A 22,165-nucleotide genomic window follows, 5' to 3' on the forward strand; every position below is an offset into this window, starting at 1 on the left:
CGCTTATTTCCAGCCCTCTTTCACAGGGCAAAATTTCTAGGACATCTGGTTATTGTACTTTGGGGGTTCCTCTAATGAGCAAGGATGGGACCTAAAAGTTAGCGACCGAGCTCGATAGCTGTAGTCGCTTAAGTGCGGCCAGTATCCAGTATTCGGGAGATAGTAGGTTCGAACCCCACTGTCGGCAGCCCTGAAAATGGTTTTCCGTGGTTTCACATTTTCACACCAGGCAAATACTGGGGCTCTACCTTAATTAAGGCCACGGCCGTTCCTTCCCACTCCTAGCCCTTCGCTGTCCCATCGTCGCCATAAGACCTATCTGTGTCGGAGCGACGTAAAGCAACTAGCAAAAAAAAAACAGTTAGCGAGCACTTCTACCATTCGAACCTCCGAGTTTACTCAACGCGGATTATGTTTCCTCTAAGGGCAGGAGACTACTGACCGTGGTGTCCCAGATCCTCAACACAGTGAAGCAAACTTACCAAGAGTTTCATTTTGATGTTGTTAGACTCTTCGGTATTCACTGTCTGCTCTACAGTTCATTCCTCGGTCTTATATACCAGAAGAACCGTGGTGGTGGAATTCACCTTGCCTAGATCTACCAACTGGATGATGCAATATTCTAGGTGCACTTGATTTACAAGTACGCACAGACCTTGTCTATAGAAACCTATAGTGTCTATTTGCATGTCTAATATTAATATTCTGAGGTCAAACAGCTATAAATAAGGTAGGTGTTTTAATGCTGAAAAATTTCCTAGCAGACAAAGTAGGGGTCCTCATACTAAGAAAAACATAAAATTAAACGATTCCCATAATTCTGACGAAAGTTGAAGAGCTAAGGGGCCCGGAAATATTTCCAGTTTTGAGTGTTGGATAGCTGTATTACACTACAAAACACATTTCGATATTCACTTCCGCCCTAAATGCAATTCCGTGAAAACAGCCAAAAATCGCTTGTTTATTTAACTGTTTCCTTTTTGATTCAAATCCTAGATAAATTAACATTTTTCTTTAATGTTTTCCATGGTTCAATACCGTCAGGAATTTTCTGACTTCTTGGAAAATGTCCACACCGAATTTAGTTATAAGGGATTAAGGAAAGCCTTTCTTAAGAAAATAAATTCGCTCACTTCGAACACTGATGTAGGAATTAGAAACATGTTTTTGCAGACTTACGTCTGGAGCGCGGCATTGTATGAAGGTGAAACATGGACGATAAGTAGCTCAGAAAGAAAGAGGATAAAAGCTTTTGAAATGTGGTGTACCGAGCTCGATATACAGATTTCACCGAGAGAACCAGTCGTGATGTAAACATAAGCACGTGCTTGGGTTAACGTTTATTGGTTAGTGCTGCCGCGGGACACCTACGCGGAGACATGAAGCTAGTTCGTTAGCCACATCATAGCTAATGCGATCCTAGATGCAAAATGTCCGAAATATAATTCCTCAAATAATTTAAGTCAGAGAAATATACAAAAAACTATTTGTATTCAATGTTGTTTAATATAAACAAGCATTTCAAATTGAAGAGCACAAGGGACGCATTCGCTCTTGCTTGACCCGCCATTTTGTTAAGCTGCGAGCTTGGGAAGCAAGCAGTACAGTGCGTGAGTGAGTGAGTGAGACATTACTTGTTCTTGTGCAATGTGGATCACAGAGTTGAGTTCGGTAAGCATCGCAAAGGGAAACCTTTGAAAAGTGGCGAGAAGGCAATTGCACTGAATGTGTTTCATAAATTTTGTAAGAAATACCCGACTTTAGCTTTAAAGGATTTGCGAAGCTGACATCCTAGTTCACTTGTGTTTCGGAGTGGAGCATTAATACCGCGCGCAGCGAACGACTGCACCAAGGATTGGTAAGAACAGCTGGGAAATCGAAGAAGCGCTTACTTGGAAGGCGTTCGTCCTTTATCATATTCTGATTAGGTAAAGTACCGGTACTGTACATTTTATTGTTTTAATAATGCCTCTTCTAAGTTCCTCGCTAGAATTTTACCTGATTAGAATATTAAATGTGTGAAGTTTTACTTATATGCGCTGTTATGATTGATTTATTACGTATTTACGTTTCGGCCATAAATTCAAATCTATCTTTTCTGATATGTTATGATATGATATGATTTATTATTCATTGTTGGTCATTTTTCGCTGACAGTGAGTATAATTTGTGCCGTAATCCGCAGCACAATTGCCTGTCAACTACTGTACATGTTAACGTCAGTAGTATCCGGCAACAATCTATGTAGAGCTAATCCTGATGTAATAGCAGCAGTCAAGCGAAGTAACGACAGTTTCAAGACTGCCCACGTGGTTCCTGCCATGTGTCCGGAACTAGCCCAGTGATTCTCCAATCAGCGTTTAGACCGCGGATGGATACATACGGATACACATTTTTCTTTGTTTACATCAGGTTCGGTTCTCTCGGTGACGGGAGAATAGCTGCAGTCGCTTAACTGCGGCCAGTATCCAGTAATCGGGAGATAGTGGGTTCGAGTCCCACTGTCGGCAGCCCTGAAGATGGTTTCCCGTGGTTTCCCAATTTCACACCCAGGCAAATGCCGGGGCTGTAACTTAATTAAGGCCACGGCCGCTTCCTTCCACTTCCTAGACCTTTCCTACCCCATCGTCGCCACAAGACATATCTGTGTCGGTGCGACGTAAAGCAAATAGCAAAAAAAAAAAAAAAAAGAAATGTGGTGTTACAGAAGAATGCTGAAGGTGAGATGCAATGATCTACTCACAAATGAAGAGATACTCTTCATATTTTGATTTCTTTAATTTCCAAGGAAGATTTATGTTACTTTCTTGAAACATTTCTTTGACAGACATACAGACATATCAAATAGAAATAGAAAAGAACATAACATTCACAGAATTACTCACTTGGTACATATGAAGAAGCCAAATAACTACATTTTAAACTGGTAGAAATCGTTGCACTCTCGCTGGGATTTTGAGGTTAACATGCCACACTATCTGAACAATAAAATCAATGCTTGAAAAAGAGAATAAAAAATAGTAATGTTTATGTTACCAGCTATTTAACATTTAAAAAAATTAAAGTACCATGTTTGCCGTATACAGTGATGCCACATATGATATATACGTTCAAATTAATGGAAAACTATCTCCGATAGCGCAATTCTGAAATCAGATTTGAATTTAGCAAAGAAAATTCTTTTATAATAACATATTTTCAATCTTTGTAGAACAGTGTGACCTGTTTTCTTCTACATTCCTAGCATGAATACCAGCAAAAACGTGTGTTAATCAGCGAACATTTTATAAGACGTAGATATGTGGGGCTATCTAGTGATAAGACATGGAAGCGTTGTATGCTGGATCCGCTGTGATATTGAATGAAAGATGCATTATCTGCACCCCTTATTTGTCATAACATGGGAACAACCTACTCAGCCCCAAACCACATCCATTATTCTATTATTTTCCGGGTAGCAGTGAAATTTACGTACTCTTCTCCTTATTCCGTGTACCACTCCTTCATCTTTATAATAATATTGAAGACATTTCTTAGCAGGCAAAGTAGGTGTCCACACATACTACGAAAAAACATAGAATTGAGCAATTCCCTCAATTGTGCCGGAAGTTGAAGGGCTAAAGATACCGGAAATGTTTCAATTGACAATCCTGTATAGGTCTATCAAACTAAAAAAAATCAAATTCTGAAAATCGCTTGTTTCTTTGCTCTCGTTTCCTTTTGAATTCAAATCCTAGCTAAATTAACTCATTTACATAATTCTTCCTGTAATGTGTTCCTTGGTTCAGTACCCTCAGGCTTTTTTAAATTTTTTTTAATAATATCCCACACCAAATGTATTTATGAGGGCTTAAGCGAAACTTTGCATAGACTCACATTAGCGCTCGTAGTGGCGCTTTAGTGAAACAATATAATGACTCACATTAGTGCTCGTAGTGGCGCTTTAGTGAAACAATACATTGACTCACATTAGCGCTCGTAGTGGTACGGAAGGGCAAACTGCTAATATAATCGACCGGATGACAATGATTAAGAAAAGAATTGTAATTTTTAGGAATAAATAAAGAATATATGTTCAGATTTATAATGTTTTATTTACCTACAATTCGTAGCTTGTATCCCTAGGATATGGATGATGATGATACTTGTTGTTTAAAGGGCCTAAAATCTAAGGTCATCGACCCCCTAGGATAGTTTGAACATTAGAGTTGCTTGCCTGAAAGGCTAGAACTGTGATTTCTTTTTACATTGTAATAAATTTGACTTGATATACTACCGTCCTGGTAGGATATACAGCCTATGTACAGCAGTTCAGATGATCCAGTTGTTCCAAATTTGTATTCCCTACCAGATATATTCGTTTTAGATACCTTTACACTATACTGCTAATAATAAGAGATGGCTTGTGACATTTCGTAGAGGGAGGTCCGTTTACTGCCTGCCGAGGCGGGATAAAGGGAGTGGCTGTGTGGTTGCCATGGAAACGAGGGTGGGGCGACTGCGGTTGCCATGGAGATAAACCTTCAGGGAGGCTCGTCTTGCTGGGAGTTGCCAAACCTCTCACTTCACTTGTGAGCTAGATCTTGTTACAAGCATTTCAGTGTGAGTGGCCGTTAGTAAGTTTCTAATTGTATTTTAAATACTATGTACGTACGTACGCACGTGCAATCATTGTATTTATATTTTGAGTACGATGAATACTCCTCGAGGGAGAGGGAGGCCCAGGACTCGTCCACCTCGTGAAAAAAATACCACCGGCCATGGTGTGACAATTCATCACCAAGGAAGAGAAATGATATGTGCTGCAAGAGAATTCTTTGAAGAGGAGGCTACGAGTTTATCGGAAAGGAATGTTCCCTTAATTCCATTCCAGAGCAAAATTTGTTCTATTTGCGACCAGTTCCATTACAGTGGAAAACAAGAATGTGAAGAAAGACCAGTTCTTGTCTCATTTGCGATCACTGTAAAATTTTCAGCAGCTGTCAGTGTTTCCCAACTTTAACGCAGCAAGGGGACTGCTAATTAAGGCGTAGCTTTATATAATGGATACTCTTACAGAAATTTACGGAAAAGTGAGGATGTTTGGTGACAAGGGTTTGTTTTACCGCTGGATTTACGTCGCAGCGACACAGATAGGTCTTACGGCGACAATGGATAGGCCTTGGAGTGGGAAGGAAACGACCCTGGCTTGTTGTGTTTGTTGTGAAAATAGGAAACCACGGAAATCCATCTACAGGGCTACCGACAATGGGATTCGAACCCACTATTTTCCGAACGCAATATATTATCTTCGCGCTATCATTATAGAATCGTCATTTTTTCAACTTATTGTAATCTAAACATTTTCTTAACATTAAGTTCTGGAATCATGTACATCTAATCGAAGCGTACAGACAAAAATTATAATTTTATTTATATAGATGAAAGTAGACCGAGTGGCCGCGCGTTTTAACGCTCTGTGGCTATGGAGCCAAGCTCTGCATTCGGAAAACGCGTGGGTTCGAATCCCACCGTCGGCTCTTCTCAGAATAGTTTTCTGTGGCTTAATATCTTCACTTCCAGGCAAATGCCGGTACAGTTCCTATCCATAGGCACCCCTAACCCAATTTTATTCACCATAACACATTTCGTCTTCATTAGCCAGGAAGGGCATCCGGCAGTAGAAACATACTGTGTAAATTAATTAGGAAACCACGGAAAACCATCTTCAGGGCTGCCGACAGTGGGGTTCGAACCCACTATCTCCCGAATACTGAATACTGGCCGCACTTAAGCGACTGCAGCTATCCAGCTCGGTAAATAAAAGGTTTATTTGAGTCCTGTTTATTTCCTGTCAATCCCGATATAAACGCATCAGTCTCAAACGGTAAATATAAGTAATTTAATGACTTTCAACATACGATTCGTAAGATTCCCAGTTTCGCCAGTTACTTGACGGATGTCTTCCTGTACTAATCCTTCAGTAAGGATTTTCCTCACAGCAACCTGACTGTTTGTATGTCACTGATAAGAACCTGATTGTATAAGAGTGATCGCAAATGGGACGACACCGCCTGGCCAGGCAGTCTACAACAGATCACAGTGGTCAGAATGACGGAGAGAACAAGTGAGCCGGAAGAGAGGGGTAAGAGCATGTACAGAAAGGAATGCTGGAATGTGGCAACATCGTGAAATGCCACGTGCAGTGCTCCTCCCTCCAACCTTATCTGTCAGACACCATCTCTTCTTATTAGCAGTATAGACCTCACTCTGATATTGGAAATACCACACAGTCGACGTTAGCCATTCCGCATTCGACACCTATTCCCAAATAATTTTTCTGTGCATAATTAATACGGTAAGGGTGAAATATTAGAATCTTGTCTTACATGTGCAATTTTGAAACAAGACCTCTTTCTACTATCAGTTCTGAGTGTGAGCTAATTGTGAACGTAAATGACTTTATTTGCCTATACTAACCTACCCGTTGATCCGAAAACAGCTCCGTATGTCTAAGCTTTGTTTCGAGTAAAAAAAATATTGTAGACAAGCATAAACTTGAACATATCTCAAGGTGATGCATTTTACTTGTGTTAGTGCAATTACAATATGACCATTTAAAGGAGTCGGCGCTTCGCTGCCTACACTTCTCTTACCCTCCACGGCCGAATGGTATTCACCCATTGTGCTATATGATGAGTATTCAGCTCAAAGGCCCTGTGTATCTTAAGTAGTTCCGCCACCAGCTGTTATAGATGGCGAAGGTATGACTGAACAGGCGTACAAGGAGGAGGGCGGCAGTTTCCCGTTGTTTTCCTCATTCGATCCAGAGGTCACTATTTACACGCAGCAATTGACCATAAGAGTGACATTTTTACAATATTCATAACAGCAACTGGCTGGATAAGGAATGGTATTACCAGCATCGCTCATACCTCAGTCACTTTCATATTGTCAAAGCCAAGGATCAGACTGAGAAAGGTCAATGAAGGTAACAAATTTGTTCTAGCCCACATCAAACAAACCAAACTCCCATGGAGCAACAGCCCCATAGGGTCATGGCTTACCAAGTGGCCGCTGCTCAGCCTGAAGGCCTGCAGATTTTGAGGTGCTACGTGATCAGCACGACGAATATTCTCGGTCGTTATTCTTGGCTTTCTTGACCGGGGCCGCTATCTCACCGTCAAATAGCTCCTCAATTGTGATCACGCAGGCTGAGTGGACCTCGAACCAGCCCACAGACCCAGGTAAAAATCCCTGACCTGGCCGGAAATCCACTCGGAGTGTTCCGGATAAGAGGCATGCACGCTACCGCTATACCGTGGGGCTGGCAGCTCACAAGAGAATTTATTTATTTATTTGTTTGTTTGTTTGTTTGTTTGTTTGTTTGTTTGTTTGTTTGTTTGTTTGTTTGTTTGTCGTATGGCTTTTAGTGCCGGGAGTGTCCAAGAACATGTTCGGTTCCCTTTTGCAGGTCCTTCTGACACCCAAAGTAACATGCCTGCGTGAGTGCGAGGAGATGATGGTTATGTTGGTAGTTAGGGAGAGAGTGAAACTAGCTGTTGACACATCTACTACTCCTGTCGAATACCGCCATGGGATCTGCTCAAGACTTAACGTCTCCATCCGACAGACGAATCACCATCAACAGCGTCATAAGCCCTCACTCCACATGAACACTGCGGACTGGTTTGAATTTGAATCCAAGCTTTTGGGACACAGCCCAGTAATAATCCCGTCGTCCAATATTCTGATGGCCAAAATTTATTGCATCAACGAGACTCGAACCGGCTAATGCTAGGTTAAATGGAAGACTATCCATTTTTGTTTATGACACTAATATTTTCTATTCAGGTTCTTGAAATCATTAACTTGAACAAAATATTCAGTAGGATATTCTGTCACTTGAAACATGGCTTAATTCCAATCGATTAACTGTTAACCTAACAAAATAAAACTACATATTTTCTAACAAACGTTTATATGCATTAAATTTATACATAAATCTGCTTTTCTTAAATCATAGAGTAATGAGAGTGCAGAATACTAAATTGTTAGGGATGATTACAGATCAAAACCTATCGTGGACTAAACAGGTGCAGACTATCTGTGATAAAATTATCGCTGTTATTGGGACCCTTACTAGATTGAGTTATAAATTCACTTGCCGGTTTTGAGGGGTATTTACTATGCTCTTACTGAAAACCACATCTCTTATATGTCTGCGCATACTGTAATTAATAATTATTAAGAAAAGAACACTAAAAATAGTTCTCAAACTGCCCATTCTGAAATCGTATAACAATTGTATATTATTACTTCGAAATCTCCGCATAAAGCCTTCTGTAATTATGATCTATGCAAACACATCAATAATTACCATTTCACAGATTCGTAACTATGAAACAAGAATTATTTATAACATTCACTATAGTCATATGCGTTCTGTCCGACTCGTTGGCTGAACGGTCAGCGTACTGGCCTTCGGTCCAGAGGGTCCCGGGTTCGATTCCCGGTCGGGTCGGGGATTTTAACCTTAATTGGTTAATTCCAATGGCACGGGGGCTGGGTATATGTGTTGTCTTCATCATCATTTCATCTTCATCACGACGCGCAGGCCATCTACGAGTTTCAAATATAAAGACCTGCACCTGGCGAGCCGAACCCGTCCTGGGATATCCCGGCACTAAAAGCCATGCGGCATTTCATTTCATATGCTTTCTAATAGTTATGGTCAAATTATCTTTGGTGTTTTTCTATAACTATGTATAATTCATTTACAAAACATTTACATTTTACCATCTTTATCTATTTTCAAGTGTATTTTAACTACTTACATTAGTATGGTAATTATGTTCATGAAGATCTGTCCTATATTATCTATTACATCATATGACAGTATTTCTTTCTTTCGTTCTTTCCTTCTCTCTTTCTTGATCTGTTTACCGTCCAGGGTTTGTTTTCCCTCGGACTCATCGAGGAATCCCACCTCTACCACCTCAAAGGCAGTGTCCTAGAGCGCGAGACAATTGCTCTGGGAGCACCAGTACTCGCCCAGGCGAACTCACCTGCTATACTGAACAGGCGCCTTGTGGGGGCGACGAGAAGCTTGGAAGGGATATACAAGGAAGAGCGGAGAAAGTGGCTGTGGCCTTAAGTTAGGTACAACCCCGGCATTTGCCTGGAGAAGTGGGAAACCACGGAAAATCACATCGAGGATGGCTGAGGTGTAAATCAAACCCACCTCTAGTCAGTTGACCTCCCGATGCTGAGTGGACCCCGTTCCTTTCCTCGTGCCACTTTTCAAATTTCGCGGCAGAGCTAGGAATTGAACCCTGGCCTCCGGGGTGGCAACTAACCACGCTTGCCACTACACCACAGAGGCGGACTACATTATATACTTATTCTACTTTATTTTGTAATTACAATGTGAATATAGCCGCCATTGCACCAAGAAGAGTCTAGGCTCAGGTACCTACATTAAAAAAGAAATATTACAATTTAAGCAGGGATACCAGAAGGCATAGAGCAGGTGATCTGGAATTAGGGGATTGAAGTATTCTATTCTTCACCCTGTATATATACGGTTCCTAAGAGATCTGCTCACCATTTGTTTGAGCGATTAATTCTGTAGAAGCACTCTTTTCCTGAACCCAATTTGATCATTACAACATATTATACTCTAGAATCTCCGGCTTAGTTTCTCAAACATTTTTGCTCCAGCTCCCCTCCAGCCATTCGGTGTGATGGTGTTTCTACAAAGGCAGACTTTCGGCCTGTTTTGAATTGTTATAAAACCAAAAATTTTGTAGACTAAGAGGTCTGCAACCTTGCTATGTTCACTTATTGTTCGTTTCCATCTGTACCATTTGTTTTCATTCCTTTTCTTCTTAGTTTAACACAGTTTTTAGATTCAATTATGTTTTGTATTAACACCTCTTTTTCACTGAATTTTATCGCAGTGAGCTGTTTATTGCTGCATATGATATGTAAATATTATATTTGTGCTGTTTTTATTTCCGTCATGCCTCTCTTTTGTTTTTTTCATTTATTCTTTCATCATGTTCTTTGTCAAATTTTTAGCTTGTATTATGTAAATTATTTCAACACCCCCTCCCCCGTTTTTCACTGAGAATGGCTCAAACGAGTGGAAACATGTTTGAATTTGATTACTTCATCTAATGATGGAATTATATAATGTACTGAATTAGGAGGATACACTTAATTTTACCTTTGTAAAGCAATTTGATCAGTTCGATCCCGGTTAAGTCTGATTGTATTTGGAAGTTCACAGATGGTTCAGAGTCACGTGTGTTAGATCTTCTTCTTCCATTTCTTCTTGTTGTTCCCTTAATCCTGGAATAATGACCTTTGATGATACTTTCTTTATATCCATTTCCTATCTTCGCGCTTTTCTGCTAAATGGGTTGGTTTTATGAGGGATGTCCTGGTTGTCTGTACAGCATGTAGGAAGGAGCTAATCCATGTTACCTCCTCCCAGGCAAATTTCCTATAATCACGTGACCACGCAAGCGACTATCCGGTTCGGGTCATGCAGCTGTGAGCTTGCATACAGAAGATAGTGGGTTCGAACCCCACTTCGGCAGCCCTGAGATGGTTTTCTGTGGTTTCCCACTTTTATACCAGGCAAATACTGGGGGCTGTACTTTAATTAAGGCCACGGTCGCTTCCTACTCATTCCTAGCACTCTCCTATCCCATCGTCGCCATAAAACCTACCTGTGTCTGGTGCGCGTAAAGCCAATGCTGAAAGAAAAGAGCGTGCTATTTAAGGCGGCTCTTTTCTGTCTATTGGATGATGTGAGCAAGGAATTGTAGAATTCTTTGCTGGCACACTGATAATATCCTCATATTAATGCTCTGCTCACTCAGAATGGATTCATTGGTAAGAAATGCTACCTAAGAAATTATTTTCCAACACCACGTCTCAAGTGGGTTAAGTTAGGATTACCGCCACGTAAAGTAATTGTTATAGAATAAAATTCCGAAAACCATAAATGTAACTCATACCGAGGGACAGGCTTTGCGGTCAGCATCGCGAAGTTGTCAGCTTGCATTCGGGAGATAGTACATTCGAACCCCACTGTCGGCAGCAGTGAAGATGATTTTCCGTGGTTTCCCAGTTTCACACCAGACAATTATGTGTCTGTACTTTAATTAAGGTCACGCTTGCTTGCCTATAACATCGACGCCTTAAAACCTATCTGTGCCAGTGCGAGGTAAAGCAAATTTTGATGAAAAAGAATCTTCTGTTGGTGGGGGGCGTAGACCGAAGAACACACCCGCGGGATCTCCTGCTCTTCGTAAGAGGTGACTAAAAGGTGCAATCAACGGATGATGGTTTTTGAAACCATGAGATTACATGTGAGTAGTATCATTATGTGAGAAACACATGGGTATATATATTACTTGTGATTAGTACTATTATTTGAGGAACACCGTGAGTCTAATTTACCTGTGATTAATACCACTATACGAGGAACATCATGGGTCCAATTTAGCTGTGATTAGTACCATTATGAGGGGCCGGTGACCTGAATTTTGGACTCCTTTAGACAACAAGCTAGCTGCGAAAAAGAAATCAAACATCGCATCATTCTAGGACGTACAGCTATGGCAAAATTAAAGATCAGGCAAGATAGATCAATATCTATGAATACGAAGAAATGATTAGTCCATTCGCTTGTGTTCTCGATCTTCCTGTATGGATGCGAAACTTGGACCATAAAAGTTAAAGACAGCAACGCCTTTGAAATGTGGTTTTGGAGAAGGATTTTGCGAATACCGTGGGCAGCCAGGCGAACAAATGATTCTGTCATCCGGGAAATTGAAATACAAAAATGTCTATGCCAAGTTGTGTATAAGAGAATCCTGCAATGCTTTGGTCACATTATTAGAAGAGAAGATGACAACCTGGAAATATTAATTGTCCAAGGAAAAGTTTTTGGCACATTTTCACGAGGACGGGTCGCAAAAGATGAGTTGATCATGTAAGAGAGATCATGGACTTACCATGGAGAGTTACTGTCCGAAAAACGCAAGTACGTACAGAATGGTATCAGCTTATAAAAGAAACAACAAAGTCCTTGATTCTCAGTCATGAGTGGAACCACTGGAAATAGAGAGACAACAAGCGAAAGCAGAGTTCATACCGTTGTTTTCAGTTGTTTTATAGGAAGGTGGAGCATTGCGGATTGGATCCACTAATTGCTTTCAGTTCATAATCATATTCCATCGTCGTCATTTTGAATTCTAGTCAGTCGATGGATTTTGGAATTTTGATAATCACATCATTGGACTACATCACGTACCATTAGGGGCCAACGATCTATCATCATCAAGGAAAAGAAAGTCACTTGTGAATCGTCATTGACATTAGCCTAATATTCGTGGACCTGCCCAGTATGAAATTGAGATGATTTGGGTTCCAGATGCCTAGGAATTTGAGCCCAACAGATGCCCTTGTGGAGTTCCCATATGACTCGCTTACGTGGGTCAGACACTCCTCTGGATACGCCCAGCGCGCACCGAAGCTGTCACGGTCATCAAGTTCAGTGGCCGTGCTATAGATGGAGTGAGAGTGAAGCGCAATATCGGCTAAGTTCCGTGTTGGCGCTTTGCCCTGCCCTGGCCTCTCGCTGATTCACAACAGCAGGTACTGTTATTCTTAATGGATGCAGACCATAAATGTATTGCCTTTCTTTATCTTTGCTTTATCGGAGGTTATCAGTCAGTGAATCGGTAATTATTTAAATCAGTGTTGCCAGTTATTTACGGTTAAAATTCCCATTACATTGTTAAAATTTCCCTCAACTACCAGATATTTCCTACATCTCTGATATTTGTAATGCTAAACATGGACATATTTGACGAGAAGAATCTCTTCCTAAGATCAGTCAGAAGGGAACTCACACAGAGAAAAGACATAAATGGAGTACCATACTTACGTAGTCATGCCTGTTGAGCGATAAATGAAGTAAAGTTATTAATTACATAAATATTAGACTATGTTCACATTGCTGTAATTGGTGATGGTGATTGTGGGTTTAAGACGAAGTACGACTAGGCAACCATCCTCTCAGATGGCTGTAACGAATCTAGAGCAAAAATTAAAGTAGTATTTGAAGGACATCAGAAAACTACACAGAAACCGTAGTTGCCAAACATATTTACTTATACCTGTTGTTCTCTCAGCTCCTCAGGCAAAAATTAACCCCAATTCCACCTTTTCTTTGCAAGCGGGATGCACTTAATATTAATATTAATAATAATAATAATAATAATAATAATAATAATAATAATAATATAAGAAGAAGAAGAATTTGCTGAAGAAGTTTATGGGTCTTACTAATAAAAAGTCCTTATACCGTTGTTTAACTCTTGTTTAGTTATACAGTGAATAACCCCTGTATAAGCGTTTTACATTTTTCTTACTAATAAACGAGGTATACGCATTGTATTACTACACAGCACGTATACACCCGTTCCAAAGAGTAGGAATCTCTTCCTGTAGTTCACTGACGTATTTCGCACGTTCACTGCCTTTATGATCGCTTCTGCTGGTTATCTACGAGCAAAACTTTCCGGAAAGTCGCACAGTAGCACGGCATATCGAAAAGGCAGTGGCAACACTAAGTGAGACAGCTGGAAATTCGCTTATACTGATATCAACATTTCTTCAGCTTGCTTGTGTAATGAACGCCAAAAAAAGAAATGGAATGGCTTAAGAAAAGATCAATAGCTCCTAACTGGGATAGTACGGAAAACGTAAGCAGTTGTAATTGAATCGGCGAGTTGAAAAGGGTTCAAATTCCAAAATCCTTACTTTTCAGGAGAAAGGAAAACCTGTTTTGTAGCTAAACGAAAGGTTAGATCAAAAAAGTTTCTATTAGGTATTTTTACATCACATTTCTACGTATTCAACTACAAAGTATGGAAATCATATCACGTACGGTTTTCAAGTTATACCATTTTTTATGTCAAGGAATATGTCCCTTTTTATACTCAAATTTGAGAAAGATCTAAGATCTTTGTAGAGGCAGATAATGTATAATAAACTCGCAATTTAAAGTCTATTAAGCAGTAACACCTTACTACACAAACATACGCCCAACCACCATATTCATTGTCATTCCGTGAGACAGCTGGAAATTGACTTATATTGATATCAACATTTCTTCAGCTTGCTTGTGTAATGGACGCTAAAAAAAAGAAATGGAAAAGCTTAAGAAAATATCAAAAGCTCCTAACTGGGGTAGTACGGAAAACGTAAGCAATTGTAATTGAATCGGCGAGTTGAAAAGGGTAGGCCTACACATTCCAAAATCCGTACTTTTCAGGAGAAAGGAAAACCTGTTTTGTAGCTAAACGAAAGGTTAGATCAAAAAAGTTTCTATTAGGCATTTATATATCACATTTCTACGTATTCAACTACAAAGTATGGAAATCATATTACGTATGTTTTTCAAGTTATACCACTTTTTATCTCGAGGAATATGTCCCCTTGTATACGGTAGGTACCGGTACTCAATTAAAAAAGATCTTTGTAGGGGCAGATAGTGTATAATAAACTCGCAATATCAAAGGTCTATTAATCTGTAACACATTTTTACACAAAAATACGCCCAACCATCATTTATTTTATAGTTATTCATTGTCATTCCGTCTCTTTAAAGTGTGTTACTTTACGAAGATGTCTAGCTTCCATAACCTCTGAATGGTGTACCGTATGTCTTCTATGTTTAAAATATCGTGAAGATCATCAACGTTATCGTCATTCTTTCAACGTGTGTTCAATGTTAAATGGATAAGTCGAATATTTTCCAACGATTATATTACTGTCGACAATAAATACCACGAAAATAAACTGCTCACTCGTTTCTTTTTTTCCGCTACACGTTGCTATACAACGCTTATACAAGGGTCCTGGACTGTATAAGCAATTCAGTGAATAACTATAACAGATGTATACACAGGAGGCTTATACACGGTTTATTAGTAACGAATTTCGCGTAAACGGTGTATAAACCTTGTATAAAAGTTATACACCGTTTATTAGTAAGACGGTATTTGTTTATTTATCATCAGCAGAGTTATTATGTTTTCAATTACATCTGATTAATAATAATTAAAATAATAACAATAGGAACAGCATTTAGTTTTTCTTTAGAAGTAGCTTTACGTCGCACCGACACAAATAGGTCTTATGGCGACGATGGGAGAGGAAAGGGCTAGGAGTGCGAAGGAAGCGACCGTGGCCCTGATTAAAGTGCAGCCCCAGCATTTACCTGGTGTGAAAATTGGAAACCACGGAAAACCATCTTCAGGGCTGCCGATAATGGGTTTCGAACCCACTATCTCCCGCGTACTGGATACTGGCCGCACGTAAGCGACTGCAGCTATCGGACTCGGTTACCACAGCACTTGCACTACTACTAATACTACTACTACTACTGCTACTACTACTACTACTTGTTTACATAATGAAAGGACATGAAAACAGAAAACTGTGTATACATTTGAAATTACCGATACCTAAAAGAAGGAAATATAACTTTGTTACCAAATACGCAGAACAGGACAAAGAACTCTGCGTCTATGAGGCGTCCATAAGGTGACTACGAATTTCATCGTAAGATGTCTACGAATTCCACTAGCTGACGAGTGCAATACATCCACCATCCCGCTAATTTCATTCTGGGATCTTAGGGCTCCCATAAAACAAGAGTTCCTATGCGATTCAGTTCTGCGCCTGGGTAAGTGAAAGTCAACAGCCTGTCGTGTTTTACGGGAAGGAACACGAATTGGTAGCAACTGTAGTAATTTAGGACAATCAAGGAAATGGCCGATGCATTTGTGTATGAAACGTGCATTAACAAACTTGCGCCTAGTTCAGAGAGATTCAGTACGCATCATTGTACAGAATAGATCATAATCTATCGATAAAAGCTTGATACCAAACACTTTTTACTGATCTATTTTTAGAATTTGATGTCCGACTGATTTGCTGAATGGTCAGCGTTGAGGCGCTCGGGAACTGGGTGTTTGTGTTTGTCCCAACACTTTCCTCTTCATATTGACATGACACACTACACTACCAACCACCACATAAACACGCAATAGTGATTATATCTCCCCATACAGGGTTGGCGTCAGGAAGGGTATCCAACTGTAAAACAGGGTCAAATCACATGTGCAACAGAGTTCGCACCCGCGACCCCACAGGTGTGGGAAAACGGTAGAAGATTGTGAGAATCTGATCTATACTCGCCCTAAGGCAGTACCTTAATATTGCTGGGAAGGGATCCACACTTCAGATCAGTACTCTAGACCAGAGCGTATAAGCGAGAAATACAAGGCTTTCAGGGAGGCAACATAAAAAGAAGATCTCGAATTTATATGCAGTAATAGGTTACAGTGCATACTTACTGAAGCGTGTAACAAGTATACTCTAATCTGCACAACGGCTATCCTATGAGGTTTGTATAAACATTAGGGGTTAGACTCGTCAAACCCCTAGAATTTATATTACTCTCAATACATTACGGCAGAGCGGCCTAATATAAGTTCCAGCTCACAAGTTTCTCCGTATTAAACAGAAATAAACATAAATATTCATTTCTAAATATTTCAGTATGATTTGATGGGATCTGATAATGTTCTTTCAAGAAGAAAACGTGTCATTCTATTTTATTAAGTTGATTATTTTTCAGGTGTAATAGTGTTACGATATGTTTCCTCTTTGGGGTAGTTTAAAAACTTAATTGAATTGCTTTACTGTAGTTAGTTTTCCCGGTAAACACTATGAGGGTGAGTTTGTTGTTTGTGTGTTGTCTGTGGGTGTATAGGTTAGGAATGGCAAAGAAGTGGCCGTGGCATTTAAAAAAGAACCACGGAAACCATTTCGAGAATGACCAACTGAGAATTCGAACGTACCTGTCCGCCTAATACACAGCTAGAAGCGTACTCAGCTGACCTCTGAATATTCACTGCAATATAAAACGCGTCGTGATGTGTGAAACACAAATAAAGACTAAAATCTGCTGCAATGCAAGCTTTTGCAGTTATGTGCCATTGGCTTTCGTAAACTTTAAAAGACGCCAGATATGTGTTGCAGAGAGTTACCAGCTGCCAGCACCCGAGCATCGATATCTCCCTCCATTTAAATTGGGGCTTCATGCGCTAGAGTCACCAAGAGTTCCTAACCACGAAAAGTTCAAGTTCGGAGAACGAGTAGGCCATGCAGCAGAATGCGCACTTTTCAAAATATTTGTTTCAAATTTGCAATGAAATTTAAGTGTAATAGTTTAATTCTAAATCACGTCAAAAACTGCCTTAATTATCAGTTCCCGGTAATTTTATAAAGCGGACTTTTTGTCTTTTATATCATTCCTGGAAGTTTGACTATTGAATTTCATTACATTTGTTGTACAGAAAGGGGGAGATAAGATCATATATGATGGAATTAATAAGAGAATGAAACAAGATGTAGCAAACTATTATACAATCAACTCCTCGAAATTAATTTTAAAATTTATATTATTCTACAGTACACGTTGTCCTTGGTGGAAATTTCCAGCTTGAAAAAGACAGAATAAATAAATAAATAAATAAATAAATAAATAAATAAATAATTACAGAAATTAGAAACGTAACTTCTTCATGGAATATAGCATCAGGCTCCGTTTCATGCGGTGATCGTGAGAGAAAAAATGTTGGCTGCTCATATTGTTTCTTCTTCTGTTCCACAGAGTCTCGCTCAACTGCAGCAGACAAAAGTAAAAGAGAAAACTAACATGCATGCCCGTTTAGGACTGATACCAGTACAAAAGTGTATTTTATGTTGGTAATATGTTTTCATATGGTTCATGGTGTGGGTTACTGTAGTCACGTCCTAGATCGTGAACCATGGGCAACGGCTGAGTGGCCTAGTAAGTGGTCCTTAGAGTCGGGATACCAGTTGCTATGGAATGGGAGTGAGCATCTCGGACATACTCAGAGTCGTGGCCCTCCTTGTGCTCAGGCGGCTAGGACTACACAATTCACCGGTGATCCATAACCCATTAGAGGAAAGATCCTCACTTGGACTATGTGCAATTAGGGTAGCATCCTGCTTCATGAATTTACCGAGTTCAGAACACTTTAAGCAAGCCTCGGACCTATGGGAGTAACGGAGTCCCACTCCCATTTGACAGGCGAGGGACTCCTTGGAAACAACTTGGCGAACGAACTGGAATTCGATGGGGAGCTATCAATATTAATGGGGCTTATGGAAGAAAGAAAGTAGAACTGGCTGAGTCTGCACAGAGGATGCATCTGGATGTGCTAGGAGTAAGTGATATGCGGGTAAGGAGAGATAACGAGGAAGAGATAGGAGATTATAAAGTGTACTTGACGGGTGTTAGAAAGGGTAGGGCTGAATCTGGGGTAGGGCTCTTTATCAGGAATAACATTGCACGCACCATAGTCTCTGTTAGGCACGTAAATGAGCGAATGATGTGGGTAATAATAATTATCGTATGGCCTCAGCTACCGTGTGCAGACATTTCAAGTTGACGCCATCTGGCTGTCTGCTCGTCAATTTTGACGTTCCGTTTTACTCTAGGCCCACTAGATGGCAGACCGAGTAAACCGAAACTTTCTTGGGCGTCTGTGGCTAAGAGATCTTACACGACATGAAAACTTTTATCTTAACTTGGTTTAGAATCAGCATGTTCGTACTGGACCCATTTTAATTACCTTTAAGTAACCAGGTAATCTGTATAGGTTATTTAGCGCAGAGTTTCAGATATCTTAACTTTAATGTCCATATCATACCGCCTAGCGTAGTTTTCATTTTCGTATGCGTCTGTATAATGAAAATGAACCTTGTATACATTATTATACTGCAGAAGTGCCTAAATTCATCTTGAAAACATGAATACCTACAGTGCGGTAAGGTAAGGTTCAGTTTACTTTTGACGTGACCATAGAAAAATGAAAAGGTGGAAATTTTCTCATGCAACAATATGGTGTATTCTTTCTAATTTGTTTATTGTATTGGTTATATGATTTACTCCAAGGCTGCATACTTTCACCCCTCCTATTCAATCTCTACGGCGATCACATCTTCAAAAAAGCATTGCATGATACTGAAGTAGGTGTGAAAGTAAAGGGTGTCGACATAAACAATATTAGATATGCAGATGACACACTAATTGTATACGACACCGTAGAAGGTCTTCAAGGGCTGCTGAGTAGAATTCATCTCAATAGATAAACGTATGGTTTAAACATCAGTACCACAAAAACCAAGATCATTATATTTAGCAGAAGCAACAATGAGGAAGTCTCCGTTTTATTAATCAAAACATTGAACGTCTAACTGTTGATAAACTTAACCATAATAGGTATTTGCTTTGAGCCTGTATTGAATTATCTAAATCGATGAAATAAATTATTTAGAATACTTTTGTGTTTGCTCCACATTGTCAATACACTTTTAATAATTGAAAAGTATTTATTCATTCGTTTCATGAAAGAAGTACAGGTGACAACACGGTGTACACTGACTGACAGAGCAAATGCAACACCAAGAAGGAGTGGTTCGAAAGGGATGAAAGTTGGGGAAAAAACAGAGACGGCACGGACGAATAATTGATGTTTATTTCAAACCGATATGCAGGTTACACAATGCGCACGGCATCGACTCAGTAGGATGTAGGACCACCGCGAGCGGCGATGCACGCAGAAACACGTCGAGGTACAGAGTCAATAAGAGTGCGGACGGTGTCCTGAGGGATGGTTCTCCATTCTCTGTCAACCATTTGCCACAGTTGGTCGTCCGTACGAGGCTGGGGCAGAGTTTGCAAACGGCGTCCAATGAGATCCCACACGTGTTCGATTGGTGAGAGATCCGGAGAGTACGCTGGCCACGGAAGCATCTGTACACCTCGTAGAGCCTGTTGGGAGATGCGAGCAGTGTGTGTGGGCGGGCATTATCCTGCTGAAACAGAGCATTGGGCAGCCCCTGAAGGTACGGGAGTGCCACCGGCCGCAGCACATGCTGCACGTAGCGGTGGGCATTTAACGTGCCTTGAATACGCACTAGAGGTGACGTGGAATCATACCCAGTAGCGCCCCAAACCATGATGCCGCGTTGTCTAGCGGTAGGGCGCTCCACAGTTACTGCCGGATTTGACCTTTCTCCACGCCGACGCCACACTCGTCTGCGGTGACTATCACTGACAGAACAGAAGCGTGACTCATCGGAGAACACGACGTTCCGCCATTCCCTCATCCAAGTCGCTCTAGCCCGGCACCATGCCAGGCGTGCACGTCTATGCTGTGGAGTCAATGGTAGTCTTCTGAGCGGACGCCGGGAGTGCAGGCCTCCTTCAACCAATCGACGGGAAATTGTTCTGGTCGATATTGGAACAGCCAGGGTGTCTTGCACATGCTGAAGAATGGTGGTTGACGTGGCGTGCGGGGCTGCCACCGCTTGGCGGCGGATGCGCCGATCCTCGCGTGCTGACGTCACTCGGGCTGCGCCTGGAACCATCGCACGTGCCACATGTCCCTGCGCCAACCATCTTCGCCACAGGCGCTGCACCGTGGACACATCCCTATGGGTATCGGCTGCGATTTGACGAAGCGACCAACCTGCCCTTCTTAGCCCGATCACCATACCCCTCGTAAAGTCGTCTGTCTGCTGGAAATGCCTCCGTTGACGGCGGCCTGTCCTGTGGCACACGACAACACGTTCCACAATGACTGTCGGCTGAGAAATCACGGTACGAAGTGGGCCATTCGCCAACGCCGTGTCCCATTTATCGTTCGCTACGTGCGCAGCACAGCGGCGCATTTCACATCATGAGCATACCTCAGTGACGTCAGTCTACCCTGCAATTGGCATAAAGTTCTGACCACTCCTTCTTGGTGTTGCATTTGCTCTGTCAGTCAGTGTATAAACTAGCGCTTAATCATTTAAGGAAGCAAAAGAAGAAAACAAGAAAAACTTCAAGATCTTACATTTTTTAGGTATTCTCATTCAACATCATCTAAATATTAATACTTCTTTAAATTGTGAGCTAAACAAAAGATAGGGTCATATTGTTTTTATTCTTTGATTTTACTTCACTGATGAAAGGAATGCATATTGTTCCTGAAACAAGTATGAATGAATAAATACTTATCAATTATTAAAAGTGTATTACAAGGCGTACCCAGCACAAACTATTTTAAATATTTTATTTCATAGATTGAACGTCTAAGGTGGTTCTCATGCCTTTGGAGCACCTTAACAGACAAGGAGATCAGACGCTTATTGAGAATCCCAAATCATATTTTCAAAAGGTAAGTCAATTCTTTTGTGGTGATAATCTAAGCACCAAACTCAGCAAAAGCTGTTGAAATGTTACGTCTGGTCAAAACTGCTTTGTGAAGTAGAGACCTTGACTCCGAAAACTTCCTCCATGAACAGATTTGAAATATGGTTACACAGGAGAATGCTCAAAATGGCCTGTAACCAATCATGAAGTGTTAAGAAGAGCTGAAGCTGAGCGTGTGCTGGTAAATATCGTCAAAGCCTGGAAAGCAGTTTATTAAGGCCTTCTACACGTGATATTAGAAGGAAAGCGAGGAAGTGGGAGACCACTAACGCCTTGGCTCCGAAACATCAAAGATTGGACTTGCATCAACAACACCGATAAACTATTCAAGATAGCTGAAGAAAGGAGAGCTTTCTCCAGGGTGATCACCAACGTCTGAGGAACTGAGTATGGCACATGAAGAAGAAGAAGAATACGGTTTGAAATCTAAGAAAATTGAATGTCAGGTTCGGAATACAAAGTTGGGACGGGTAGATAATTTCAAGTTTTTAGGATGTATGTCCTCTCATGATGGTAGTAGAGTAAGCGAGATTGAATCAAGGAGCAGTAAAGATAATGCAGTGAGCTCGCAGTTGTGATCAACAGTACTTTGCAATAAGAGAGTCAGTGGTTCCAAATTTCGGTCATGACTCCCGTTAAGCAGTGATGAGTTGTAGATGCGAAAATGATTCGTCGCCAAAGAAAGTTGTAAAAAAGAAAAGAAAAAAGGGAAACTGTAGCATACATTGTTCTCGTGAATAGAATAGAGTACTCTCATTCCCAGCTCTGGATCGCCTGAAAATAGGGAAAGAGCACTCT

The sequence above is a fragment of the Anabrus simplex genome, chromosome 10 (genome assembly GCF_040414725.1).
Source record: "Anabrus simplex isolate iqAnaSimp1 chromosome 10, ASM4041472v1, whole genome shotgun sequence".
Lineage (NCBI taxonomy): Eukaryota > Metazoa > Arthropoda > Insecta > Orthoptera > Tettigoniidae > Anabrus > Anabrus simplex.